Source organism: Lichenostomus cassidix, chromosome 13 (genome assembly GCF_008360975.1).
Source record: "Lichenostomus cassidix isolate B80296 chromosome 13, HeHo_3.0, whole genome shotgun sequence".
NCBI classification, from domain to species: Eukaryota; Metazoa; Chordata; class Aves; order Passeriformes; family Meliphagidae; genus Lichenostomus; species Lichenostomus cassidix.
Genome location: NC_139494.1, coordinates 267,687 through 281,862, shown reverse-complemented (window position 1 = coordinate 281,862; position 14,176 = coordinate 267,687). Strand labels below are relative to the sequence as shown.

Here is a 14,176-nt window from a genome sequence, read left to right as displayed (position 1 = left end):
GGATAGTTGGAATCAAAAGGCCTCAAAGGATCAACCTTAAAGTGTAAAATTTCTGTGGTGAATGACTTGGTCTGAAGCAAGTGCAGGATGCAAGCTGAGTTATAAAACTGGGAGACAGAAGGTGTTCAAAAGTGGATGTAAATGTGTATTGAGGTTGTTATGTCTAGAATGTCCAAACAAATGGGTGAGCCTGACCAAAGTCATTGTCATCTTCCAGGCAAAAAAAAAAAAGAGAGGAATGTAGCAGATTTGAATCCAGTTACATGTTTTGCTGACCTCAACTATCAGTTTCACTCACTTCAGAAGTGAAGCACTTACTTGATTGGAAAAATACTCCCTTGATACGTCATGCTCAAAAGGGTAGTGGTGATAGAGCTGCAAGGAACATATGACTTCTTTTCTCAGTTGATAAAAATCATCCTAACATCAGTCAACATAAGGGGAAAGGGAAAGGGAAAGAGAAAACTGAAAGGGAAAAGAAGAAAGGGGGAAGGAAAAAAGGAAAGGGGAAAAGCCAAGCGTAAGAACTTTTTCAGCATTCATATAGCATTTTGCTGTCAGAGCTGAACAGTAATTGAAACATAACCAAATGTATAACATCTAGAGTAGTGCAGAACTAATCAATAATTTGAGGACAGGCAGTAGCTCTTGCCTACTTGAAATATGAAAAAAAATGTATTTGGCTAGTGAACAATTTTAAAATTCCTGAGTGATTGGAAGAGAACATGCCTTGTGTACCATTTTCTGTATATTGATCTTCAATACCTGTCCTGCAATTTGCATTACAACAGCACTGATCTGAAGAGGTACCACAACATGGGCATACAGAAATATTGCTGAAAGACTTTTGTTACTAGTACATGCACAGGAATCACAGATTAGGACGAGACAGTCCTTCTTAGTATGGATTTCTAAAGAAGCCACAGTTTGATTTACACAGACAACACTAGGATGTGGCAGGACATGAATGTAATTGTTCTTGGAGATAATGGAAGAAGAAAAAAGAGGAAGAAAATTTCAAAGGAAATATTTTTTGACTCTGACACAATAAACATGCCACCATCTGAATAGAGGCCACTCTCTGCAGTGCATGGAAGCTTGCAAAGGAAGCACGCCTGCTGCCAGCAGGAGTGCCACAGAGCATGGGTCCATGCCAGTCCAGCATCAGCATTTTATTGACTTCCAGCAAGGTCCTGCTGCCAGGTGATTAATAAATGATAATCAGCTCTGAATGATTCACAAAGTAAGCTTTTCAGAGTATGACCTGTTAACTTGGCCCTACTCAAGTTTTGTATCTGGAAATCTGTCTCAACTAGAGAGCCCATTTAAATGATCAATGAAAAAATAGTATTAAAAGTTATACTACCCTTTAAAATGTCAGTAACATGTATATTTCATATTGTCCCCATCCAGTCCTAGTTTAAGGATGGACCACAAAAATAGTAGCCTGCATAATAGTTCTCAGTGCACATATTTGTTCTTCGACATTCACAGTGGACATAAAGATCCTGTTGTGTCAGATAGCTACAGCAATCTTCAATTACAGCATCCATTCTATTTTAATTTTAATTTTCAGTATTAGAGCTAAAAAAAAAAAAAAAAATTCTGACCTTGCTAACAGGCTGGGACTGCTTGAAGGAGGCTTACTTTGTTCACTTAATTCCCAAACTGCACTGTTCAAACAGACCAATCCAGACTTACCTGCAAGAAAACAACACACAAATCTGGGGTTACAGCTACAAACTTAGTAAAAATGTCTTGCCGAGGAGTGCAAATAAATAATGGTTTCCTGAAAAATTTTACAGTACTTAAGAGTGAAAATAACTATTTGTAGCATGGTGAATTATTTATTTAACTACTTTTCTCCTAGTCCTTAAATAATTAAAAGATTTTTTAACCTGATAATTTAATTACAAATAAGTTGCACTGCCAAAGGACAAAACATAGTATCTGTTGTCTTTCTTATTACAAAGTACTGTTTTGTCTGTTCATAGAGTCTTTCCCCAGATTTCCCTTCCACTGCAGCTTTACAGTGCAACAGAGTATTTCAGCGTTGTTTAAAACACCATGACTGAGTGCAAGGCTGAGCAGACTGAGTAAGACAGGGTTTGTACCTGCTATTTAAAAGTCAATGAAAAGAGACCTTTTGACCTGAAAGGTCAAAAGCCAACATCCACATGGTGAACAACTGTTCCTACCATGGAAGCAACTCCTTGGATCCTAAACTACCAGCTGGAGTCAGGTGAGCTATTATAATGACATCCTCACATCAGTCTCCCAGCAGTTTTCTTTCCAGAATGAGATTGGGGTGAAAAATATTTGAATGAAACATTTTTTCCATTTGCCAAAACACAGTAAATTTATTAATGGTGGTTTAATAATCATCATGAGAAGAGCCTCTCCCATGCTGGTGGCAGGCTGCCATTCCAACTGAAAAATCCCACCTCTGGAAAATATCTGGGTTTCCCAGATGTCTAGCCCCACTGGCTGCCTGATGCACTGACGTGAGCTAGACTCTACAGCACAGGATGATTCTGCACCAATTCCCAGGGCAGGAATGTCACAAATGGTTGCACACATCCTCTCCTCTCTCCAGGTGACAGTGCCACACTCAGGGTGCTCTCCCAGCTGGCAAGTGACAGTGCCACACCAGGCTCTCCCCTCTCTAATCTGTAGGTGACACAATGAAGGCAGCAACTTAACACCATTGTTTGTGGCAGTGTTGGCATGAACTGATAAGCAATTTACTAATAAAGACAGGTCTACAGAAGCCCATGATACCTGACATTACTTTGTTCATCTTCCACTGAAAACACTGTTTCGTACAATTTGTGTACTCATTTCCAGGGCATTTTTACATCATTAAAGTCTACAGAAATTATAAGATTCAACACGCCACTGACATACCAACAATTATGTGGACTGGCTGCTGACACTACAGAGGAGACAGTTTGTTGGTTATTTTTCTTATAATATAAAAAATAAATATTATCTGCCATTTTCTGAAAGTGAGAATGTAAACATTACTCAAGAATAATGTAATAGTCTTTCTGAAAAGGAAAATATAAATATTATAACCTCAAAGAGAATTTAGTGGCATCTCCCTGGGCCTTGAGCTTTTCCCAAGTTCTTGCCATGTATCTTCTTACCTGCTTTCATGGCATGTATGTGGGGTCACATAAGAACTGAAATCTTTATCTAAACACAGGAGATATACTCATATATATACAGACTAAAATGAAAAATTACTAATTTCCTTCACTGCTATACATAACCTGGTTTTAGGAGGCTCTGCTAGTTTTTCTTACACAAATATTGAGTAACAACTACACCCTAACAGGAGGATGTGAGATGGGATACTTCTTTGACCAGATGGACATTAAATTCTGAATATGCCTACAGCTCTGGGGTGTCCAACACGGGAAAGACTTGGACTGGCTGAAGAGAGTTCCGAGGAGGCACCAAGATGATCAGAGGGATGGAGCAGCTCTGCTGTGAGGAAAGGCTGGGAGATTTGGGACTGTTCAGCTTGGAGAAGAAAATCTCTGGGGTTACTTAACTGTGGCCTTCCAGGTCTTAAAGAAGCCAAAAAGAAACATGGAGAGAGACTATTTACAAGGGCATCTAGTGACAGGACAAGGGAATGGCTGTCCACTACCATAGGGTTAGATGGGATATGTGGAAGAAATTGTTGTGAGGCTGATGAGGCCCTGGCACAGGTTGTCCAGAGAAGCTGTGGCTGCCCCTGGATCCCTGGATCCCTGGAAGTGTCCAAGGCCAGGTTGGACAGGGCTTGGAGCAACCTGGGATAGTGGGAGGTGTCCCTGTTCATGGCAGGAGGCTGGAACTAGTTCATCTTTAAGGTTTCTTCCAACCCAAGCTATTTTATGAGTCTGTGATTATGGAAATGGACATGTGGATCAGCTGTTATGGGTAATGAAATATATCTAGAAATTATTCAGAGCTCAGAATTCAGAGAGTACCAGGAATGCTTCCCTAATGTGATACAAAACATTTAGTGTATAACCTTAGTTAATGAGATACAGAAGGACTTCAGATGAAAACACATTAATTTCTAGATTATCAGCCAAAAAAAACATATTTGTATTCAGAAGCATCTGAAATGATCAGTCTCTCAGCACTGCCAAATCCAGCTGCAAATGCTACACACTACAAAGCAGGACTTCTGTGTCCCCAAGGTCTCAGCATCTGCAGCAGCACATGAGCAGCTGGAAGTGAAATGCCTCCTGCCCAGCACCGAGCTGCCCTGGTGTGAGGAGCTGATGTCTGCTGGTTCCCCCAGCACTGACTGGCCACATGCTTCTGACATGGTTTGGGTCACTCCAACTCACCAACACCACCAGCTCTGTGCTCCAGCCACCATAAGGCCAGCTCAGCCCTTTCTCAAGAGCTGTGCTGAGCCTGTCAGCTCAGGGGTGGACAAAAGTGACACAGAGAAATTAATTTTATTCTTTTGCCTTCTCCAACCACCAATCAAGTTTAATTTATGCACTTTAACACTTTGCCACCATACTGGTGATGCAAGCACTGCTTTCAAGAGATGACTGGAAAAGGCCAGTTGGAGCGTGGTGTGTCTGACATGTTCCTGGGGCAGAGCTGTGACGGGGAGCACCACCGGATACCCCAACCACTGCACACTCTGGACTCTCTGGACACCAGACCCACATGCACGGCTGAAGGGTCCATCCAGAGCAAGTGACTGGGAAGGAAAATCTAACTTCAGCTTGAAAAGGGTCTTATCCCCACCTAGTGGCACTGGTGCCATTGTCAGGAGGCAAAAGTAGAGAGCCACAGTCAGCCTGCGCCTGGAAATGCCGTTCTCTCCAAACTCCTGTTTCCATCCCGCTGTGACAGCGCCAGCCTGCTGGGTGTCCAGCGTTGCCAGTCAGTGCAGATTCAGTGGGAACACCCCAGATTCCCGTGTCCCAAGGCAAGGACGAGCTCAGCTCGCTGTGCAGCAGAGGCGCCCTTGCAGCCCTCACCGCTCCACCTGCACCTGCTCAGGCTGCTGAGGCTCCCAGCCCTGCGGATGGATTAATGCCGGGAGCCGGCGGGGTCCTGCTGCCACCTGCTGTCACCGTGTCACACACACACGAGCCCCGCACACCATGCCCTGGCAGTCCACAAATGCAGGGAATGACAATTGCATGAGGAAAGAGAAACTGGTGATAACTGCACGACTTTAGGTTGGATTATGAGGAATTCTCCTCTTTCCTGCTGCATAAATGATCCCAATTTGTGCTTTACTGACTTTGCACATTAACACTCAACATTTCAAAGGGACTACTTGGGCAACCCCTACGTTAACATTATTTTGCTGCACAAATAAAATTGGGTCTTTGTATGTGCAGTCTTTGAAAAACTTTGTCTTTCTTCCCACAGAAGCTTGTACTTGTGGCCCAAGCCCCAATATACACACACCAGTGTGCCACAGTGGATGACAGCAGAGAGAAATGTGAGTTGGGTTTGGCATAGTGACAACAGACAGAGTGGCAGGGAAGCCAGAGCCAAGGAAGCAGCAGGTAGGGCATCCAAGGGCTCTCTCTTTTAGTTGTTGTTTTATTTATTTTCCTAGTCCACAGCCAATGCAAGCCCAGATAATGGCAGGAAAGAGCTAAAAGGCAGAGTTCAGCCCCACATAGCTCTGGGTGCCACCAAGAAGGAGCAGCCAAGACTGGCTGCCCTGTGGCTCAGGGAGATGCCAGCCAAGAGCATGTTTTAAGGTTTGTTTCACACCACAGCCTTGCCAGGCTTGAAGTCTAAGCATTTATAACTTTCATTTAAATGAAGTTAATGCATATCAAAACATGCAAATATAGTCAAAGGCATTCCATCTTATTTGCATTATCGAATTTCTGCCCTTAAAAGTAACAACAGGCCATGGTAAGAATGTCACTAGGGCCTGTCCCAGGTACAGGACACTTCCTGTACCATGGTCCCTGGCAGTGGCAGGATTTAAGCCAAACCTTCTTCTATTGAGTACAGAAGGTAGTGGTCACAGAAGAAAAAGGATTAGGGTAAAAGAGGGGTATAATGGAGAGTACATTGACACGTTACAAGTGTTGGTTGATATGGATGTATACTGGATCAGGCTGCCAAGAGATGAAAGGATGGCTCTTCAAAATGACAATGTAGGAAGAAGAGAAATATTTGAAGAGGCCATTTGTGTCAGCAGCTGGCAGCACTCCCAAAGTCTCTTTATGGCTTTTGCTCCATGTCTGCTTTTTCTAGCACAGCACTGGAATGACATTCAAGTCAGTATTGTTGAAAATATACATTGGTCTCTTCCTAAGGAGTATCCCAAAGAGTGGTTTTCTCTCCTTTTGGGAGAGCAGAACATAATTGACAATATGTAACATTTACAAAGATTTAAAACTGCTACCTTGGATATAGATACAAAGAGTAATATGGTATTTTAGTACCCTTTACATGTATATGCAAACTGTGCTTGGCCATATGCAAGCTGCCCTGGCATATGAAAAAGAAGATACCACCCAGACAGTCCACCTCAGGGGGCTTGTGATATACTAGGGACACAGGAATCCACAGTTGATCTTACAGCTACCCCATGAAGTTCTCTTTTATGGCAGTTACTGAACAAATTATCAATCCAGACACCCCAGATACTCTCTGCCTATCTATTTGTAAGATCTAAGTAAGGCAGCAAGGATCACCCCCAGCAAATCCTAGCCTTTATGCAAGCCTAGCAAAGCAGCTTCCTTCTTGTCTGAGTCCTTTGGAATTAACTACTCACAGCTCACTGGAAATGAGGGAAATTTGTCATTCATGTCTGACCACTAACACAGCCAATGAACTTTGGCTTTGAGGGCAACCTGCAGAGCAGGAATGAAGTTCCTGGAGTCCAGGAACTACCCATTTTAAAGGGCACAGATGATGTGGTGAACACACAGTTCACTTCAGCATTACTGACAGCCCACTGCACCAAAGAGAAATCGTCAGACTGAAAATACTACAGGCTGGGTTTTGTTATTCCACATGGTTAATGCCATTTAAAAAACATTCAAGCATATGGGTATTCTTATGTGTATTCCAAGTGCCCAAGTATACCCTTAGCTTCCAGCTATGAGATCTAAGCACACATCTAATTACTGATATGAGAAAGATCTGGAGATGCTGCAGTGACGGATAACAGAAAACTGAGTGAAAGCAAGATCTTCTTAAAAGTGAGTGGTTAAATTACTTGAGCTACACCTTTTGTAATTGTTAGGGCAAAATATTTTTTAGACTACCCATCCATAAATCCCATTCCAAGCAAAACCACACAGCTCCCTGCTTTGAGGTTTTAAAACTGACCTTAATATTGCTTTCATTCAACTAACCCAACACACAAACTAATTCTTTTAATTATCAACCAGTAATTTAAAACCACTAGAGACATGAGAGATTGGAGACTACAGTCCCTGGAACCTTTTCTTACCCCAGGTAAACTCCTCTTCCTTGGACTCAGATGGTGAAGGAGGAAGGACTACACCAAGGCAAACAAATAATTTCCCTACAAACCTGGGGAAATCCAACTCAACTGTGCCTGCAACACCATTACTGTATCAACATCAATGCTGCAGGATGAAACACTTCATAAACGCATGAAGGTGCATCTGGGGAGCTCTGGAGATGGAATCCCTCAGGTCTTCAGCTGACCAAAGAAGAGCTGGGGCAAGGCCAGAGCTACAACACTTGTTTGTTTTTCTTTCACTCAGTCCTTCTCTCAATATAGATGGTAACGATTGCTTTTACAGGAGACTCAAACAATATGACTTTCTGTTACAGGTTTTAAAGGTACATTTTCTATAATCACTCTCAGACATTTTTGACAACTGAGGAGACTCCAGTCACAGAGACAAGGAAAAAAAAACCAGTTACCTGATGCTTTTCATGTTGTTTTTAAAAAATATATTTTTATAAGAGAACATTAAAACCCCAGAAAAAACCAACAAAATAACCCCCTGAGTTTTTCTTTTACCTAGGCACCAAATACAGTTCAATCTACAGTGTTGTCTGTGCTTCTGAGAATGTGAAAATTCTCCTCTGACTATATTGCTCCCTTGGTTTTGTGTGACAGTTAAAAAAGTTCTAATAAGCAGCCTGAGATCTTTTACCACCATTTTTTCATTTCCTGTGTTATCACAGGCTGTTGACACAGCAGCCGATAATCTTAACAGACTGAGAGAAGCATCTTTATAGAGACACTTACAGGAACTAACTGATCTCCAGTGAATTCATTTTCACTTTGGGTTTTCGGCAATCCCAAAGACAAACCCCATTTCACACTCTTGAACAGCTCAGATGCTGTAAAGTGTTCTGTCATAAGAGCATCAAAGTGAGAAAAAGTATTAAAATTCCTCTTGGGGATGTAGATGTACGAAGTTCAGGAGTTTGCAGCAAATGAGATGTTTCTGGGAGCTTAATTTCCTTTTTTTTTCTTGAGTTACTTTGCAGTAGCTGCATCATTCCCTGACTTTAAGTGTTCATGCCAGTAAGATTACTTTACAACACACTATAGATACAATCTATAGATACAATTCAAGTGAACAAACACCAAGGCCATCCCAGCACTCCTCACTCGTGACTGGGTATAGGGACTCATTGTCCTTCCTCCTGAGTATCCCCCAGCATCCTGACCCATGCTGCTGGCACATGGACACTGCCCAGCCAGGCCAGCGCTTGGCATCAAGGGGAGCATCTCTATTCCAGGAGTGAAAACTTAGCACAGACCTGCTGACCTAGGAGGCGATTGCTACAGATGGCTGGATGTAATTAGTGAAAACAACTGCATGTGAAGGAACGTAGAAAACAACCTGCAGCTTCACAAAACAAATTGACAGCTCCCAAGGACTGACCCCAGTGGTTGCTGCAGGGATAAAATGAGAGAAAAGCCCGTGCCAGGCAGAGACAGCAGAGGCAGCTGGACAACAGAATGAGAAAACAGCTGGTCCTCAGCACTCTCAGTTCAACTTCTATGTGCAAATTAGAGGCCAAAAGATTATCTTCTCTCTGCTATTTTGGAAAATACAGCTCAGAAGAATGAACCATGCTTCTCAGTGTGACAAAGCACACAACAAAGGGGAGCAACCTGGATATCTTACCCGTGTCCTACAGAAGCCCACCCCCAAAGCTGACTCTGGAGTGGAAGGACTCACTACTTTCATTAGTTGGAAAAAATGAAATTCAAGCTGCTGTCTCTCTGCCTGGATGGAGGCCAACCTTTTTTGCATTTTCAGAAAGCCTTAAAATTACCAATACTTCAAAAGTCACAGGGGAAAAAAAAAGACAAATAAAAATATATTTATGTTTAGTAGATTGGGATAAATCTAGTCTATTCCTGACCAGCACTAAATTCAATAGCTAATGCCAACTCAAAAATAAAAACAAATATAAAATGTTCCTGTGTTTTGGCTTCCATTTTGAAATTTTGTTGGACGACAAAATCAGGTGCATCTACCTTTACATTTCTATCATTTTTCCCAAAGTAAGAACTCACTCATCCTAGACCTTCAGGAAAATTTTGGTTAGAACCAAACTTTAACAGCCATGTTCCTCTCAGTATTTGTCCAGTGGTCAGCACCTGCAAGCTGATGGGCCACTAACAGCACTCTGTTCTGCCCTGCCATCCTGGAGAGCAAAGCCTCCTACCTGGAGTTTCAGAGATTGGGCTCCAACCTCACATCCTACAGCCCAGATTCCTCTGGCATCTTCACCCTATGATACTGTGAGCATGAGGCAGGTATTGCATCTGTTGCTGCTACTTTTTAGATGTGTTTTGGATCCTCAGCACAGCTCACTGAGCACACAGCTCACAAGTTGCTCTCATCATGAAAGCCTGCTGCTTTCACAGGAAACTCCTAGTGTAAGTCACGTGAACCTGAGCCCACTTTTACCACGATTTCTCCTGAGAGCCACTAGGGAACAGTTTGGTGTCTGGAGGAACTGGATGCCAACCTGGTGCCTGAGGAGGCTCATTGAGGAATGTATCTGTTGCAGCAGTTCATTTGCAGCTGCAGTGCAAGATACAGGTTGAGATACAGGTTGAGATACAGGTTGAGATACAGGTTGAGCTCTGGGTTGAGCCCAGAGAGAGAAGAGGCTGTGAACTGCCAAGCAAAGGCACAAAGAGTGGTGGCACAGCCAGGTGAGGGACACTGGGAGGCACAGCAGGAGCTGAGGGCTCAGGAGGAAGAGCGAGACTTTTGTGCTTTTGCACTGTGGGGGGATAAAAGCCCAGGGCTTCCTTTTTTGGAGGTCCCTCCCCAGAGGCACCAGCTCAAGCTGTTTCTGGGTTACTGCACCAGGAATAAATGGCTTTATGGAACAAGACATCTGAGACTCTGCCATGGGAAACAGGGGTGGAACCAGTGAAGAAACCTTGTGTGACTGCGTGTGATGGGGTGTGTAGGAGCAAGGCACCTGTGGGCTCACTGAAGCCTCTGTTGTGAAGGGGCTTCGGTACCAACAGTAAAAGTCCCTGACATTGGAAGTGTGACGGCCAGAGAGCCTCATTAATGGCCAGACTGGGAGTTTTCCTTAATAGGCTTTTGTCCCCCCAGCATACACAGCCCACTAGTCCTCTCCTATCCAGCTCTGAAAGATTCTTTGCAAAGAGGAAAAATTGGAAAAACCTATCACTAGAAAAGGTTTTATGGCTCCTACCCAAGCTGATGGGATGCTGCTGCTCTAGATCTTCAGGACAGCATCAGAGTGTTTTATACTCCAACTAAGCTGTCCCCACAAATTTGGTAATCAGCCCTCTCTTGTTCCACATGGTGAAAAGAGCAGACTGGCTTCCCTCCTTCTCTAGGGCTAGAAGGACAGCTGGCAGTAGCTGCCCTGTTTCTCTCCTTCTGTGTCCCACAGAATGACCAGCCGTATCACCAAGGCCTTGAAACCAGAAGACAGATTCCCTGATAGCTGTTCTTTGGCTACAAAGTACCTCAAGCTCCCTTGAATATGCAGCATATCCATTTGTTTCCCCAGAGAAGGAGGGTGTTACAGTGATCAGTAACTTCTACGCAAATGTCCTTCCTTTTGCAGGGCCTCTGCAGAATCTCCCTGTTGTAATGATATCAGGAAGCATCCCAGAGACCCCCCTGCCTCCCAGCAATGTCAAAAGTGTTCCTCCTCTATCAGAGACAGAAACCACCCCTCCTGCAAGAAAGATCATTGCATGTGATCAAGAATGGGTGAGCACTCCTAAGCTAAACTGAGGTCTCTGTGGCTCATGCAGGAGCAAGAAATGAAGTGGTTTTGTCTGAGTTCATTGACCCTGAGGACTGGCTGGGCTGGGAACAGGCTCTGGAATTATTGTCTCTGCAGAGCTATTTCCCTAGGAGGAGAGGAGAGCCCTGTGCAGAAAATTCCCTCCCTTTCAGAAAGAAAAATATTAGTAGTAGACTAAAAGCATATTTTTCCTTATGGATAGAATGCAGTATCCTAATCTGCTGAACTAAATCATAGGTTGCTAAGTGTTCTTGGTATCCCTATCTGTGGATATAGTTCTATGCTTGAATTACAGGGTTTTGCACTGGCAAGGATGGCTGGGGGTGATGCCTAAAAGCAGGCCACCTGAAACAGAGGCCAAGACAAATTAGGAGCACAAAAAGTAGACAAATTTATTCAAAGCCTTCAAGGTACATTCAGGCAAGCAAAGTTCCCCTTGGGGACTACACCCAAAATGGACTCTGGGTCACGAGCTCTTCACCTTTTATAAATTCTGTCCTACTAGCATATTGGTCCCTAATCCTCCAATCACACCCTTAGGTGAGGATGTTAACCACCCCAGGCCTGCTCCTCCACCTTCACCTTTGTTTACATATTTTTGGGCCCTAGGGCAATGAACGTGTCCTTGGATTTTCTATTCAGAGGGATTGTTTTGGCTAAAGGTGTTGGGAGCACTTTATAAGAAGCACAGAACTACATCAAGCTACAGATACAGAAAGAGTAAAAAACTGGAAATTATTAGGGCATCGTGGGGCCTGGAACGGGGCATTAGTCACAGTGGGAAAACAGCACTCTGAGATGTGATCATCTCTTGCACACTTTGTGGAACGTGCATTGAACTACTGGTTGGTACTTTTCAGTGGGAGGCATTTCTACTCTTCTGCCTCCAAACCAAGCTGCCTTACAGTATGCAGAGCCTTTTGCATAAGTCCAACCAAATTTGAAATGCAAATACCTGAAATAAGATTTATATAAAATAGTAGCATAGGGATTTGCAAACTGAATACCTTTGAAACAAGAAGAGCTAAATATAGAGATCTGGATACAGCTTTTAAACTTAAAATCCTGTTTCAGGTGCTAGGTATAGATTAATACCCCTCCACAGAGGTAGGGCTTTCTATGCAAAGCCAGTGATTTGAGAGCACTCATTAAGAAGAGCTGTCATTTCACATTAAGAATGAGGTAGTCAAAACCACCATAATTTTAAGTGCACTTATTCTAAATTATTCTGAAAGATCTGTGGGAACAAGCTTAGGCCTATGCTGATTCCAGATTAATATTTGCATGGTGAGGAAAGAACCTGTGAGATCAGAGGGAAAAAAGACAAGATGACCCATTTTTGAATTAGAGACATGCTTGGCTAAAGCAAATGCAGAAGAATCATTCCCAGTGGCAGTCAAAGATGAAATTCAGTGCTAGTGCTCCCTACTTCAAGCAGGCTAGTGCATAGAAGCACACGTAGAAATCTGCTCAAACCCATGGCTGCCAGCCACACATCTCTGCCACAGAACACAGACTACAGAAGGGACTTCTGACTTCCCAAAAGCTGTCGCTGTTGAGCAGCTAGCAGAGTAAAGAACTCAGTTCTCAGTGGCAAGAAGGAAAGACCTTTATTGTTTTGATTTCATCATATATATAGAGTTTTCAAAAGTCACCCAGATTGGTCAGTCAGAAACCTCCCCCTAGGCCTGACTGGCCAGGCCTGCACCGTCCAGATCTCGCGACACTGTTTTTAATAACATCCAAACTTTATATTTATCTATAAAACACAAAAAGAATTCTCATGGGAAAGACCTGCGCTAGCCACAAAAAGCTAGGCAGTGTCCCTACCAGAAGGTCTCTCTTCCTTTCAGGCTATGAAGACCTGAGGCAGGCTGCATGGGCACCTATCCTGCTGCCTTCTGGATAATGGGAATGTGCCATTGTCCCAGGCTCTGCATGAACAGTCAAACACATCAATTTTAAGCATCACTACAGCCATCACAACAGAGCTCTCCCACTGCTTCAAAATCAACCTTCACTCAAGTTATCTTCAAAATATTTAATATGTATTTAAATCATACACAATAGACATAGTTAGGAACAAAAGTCATGAAGACAAATGTGCCAAGAAGGAAAGAAAAATGACACTTTAGCTACTTCACACAGCCTCATACTCAGAAACCTGCTCCTCCCTCTTTCTCATGAGCCTCAGAGCTGTAAGCACTTACCTCACTCTGGGCTCAGGGCTTGTCCAGGCTGGCAGCCTGACCACCCCCAGCAGGATAGTTTCCATACTCCATCCCTTTTGAGACCTTGCCTGAGCTGTCACCCAAACATCCCAACATCATGAGCCTTCTCTTCACTACATCAGGAAGTAGTTTCAACATTCCTCCCTCCAAAAGGACTGTCCTCCTTTCTTCAGAAATAGGAATATCCCTTGGGCAGACAGTCACCTAGTGCAGGAGTCCTCACTTGCTACTATGTTTCTACATCAGGGGACAGAATTTCTTACTCATACCATGAGGCAACAGGTAAGCTGCTGCAGAAAACCTTTTCACTGAATTTATACTTTGCATCAACATGTAAACTGAAACTATATTTGGCATTTAATACATGCAGCATTCAACACATGCAGCTCATTGCTAGCTCTAGATTGAGATTAGACAATGGCAATCAATGGTTATGGTAGGAAACAGATTTGAGATGACCCAGCTAGGTCCTTTACAACCATTTACATGAGAATGCAAAACACACAGCCTATCAGCAACCATTTTTCCATTTCAAATTATTCTGATGGTGTCTTTTAGGAAGTGTTCTCTGACCTGCTTTCATAAAATCACAGAATCTTAAAGGGTTGGAAGGGACCTTAAAGATTACCTAGTCTCAACCTTCCCTGCCATGAGCAGGGACACCTCCCACTAAACCAGGTTGCTCATGCCTT

General features: G+C 43.3%; 1 protein-coding gene across 4 annotated transcripts in view; it reads right to left on the bottom strand.

The window, feature by feature from the left end:
* The window catches only part of KCNIP1 (potassium voltage-gated channel interacting protein 1), a 400,236-nt gene that overhangs the window by 136,322 nt on the left and 249,738 nt on the right, over positions 1 to 14,176 (bottom strand). Inside the window, exon 2 of one of the 4 annotated variants that reach the window (XM_085073221.1) lies at positions 1,611 to 1,701. The exons of the other annotated variants lie outside the window; for them this stretch is intronic. The gene's annotated coding sequence lies outside the window, so the exon portion shown is untranslated. The remainder of the gene's footprint in view (positions 1 to 1,610; positions 1,702 to 14,176) is intronic. 4 annotated transcript variants of the gene reach the window in all.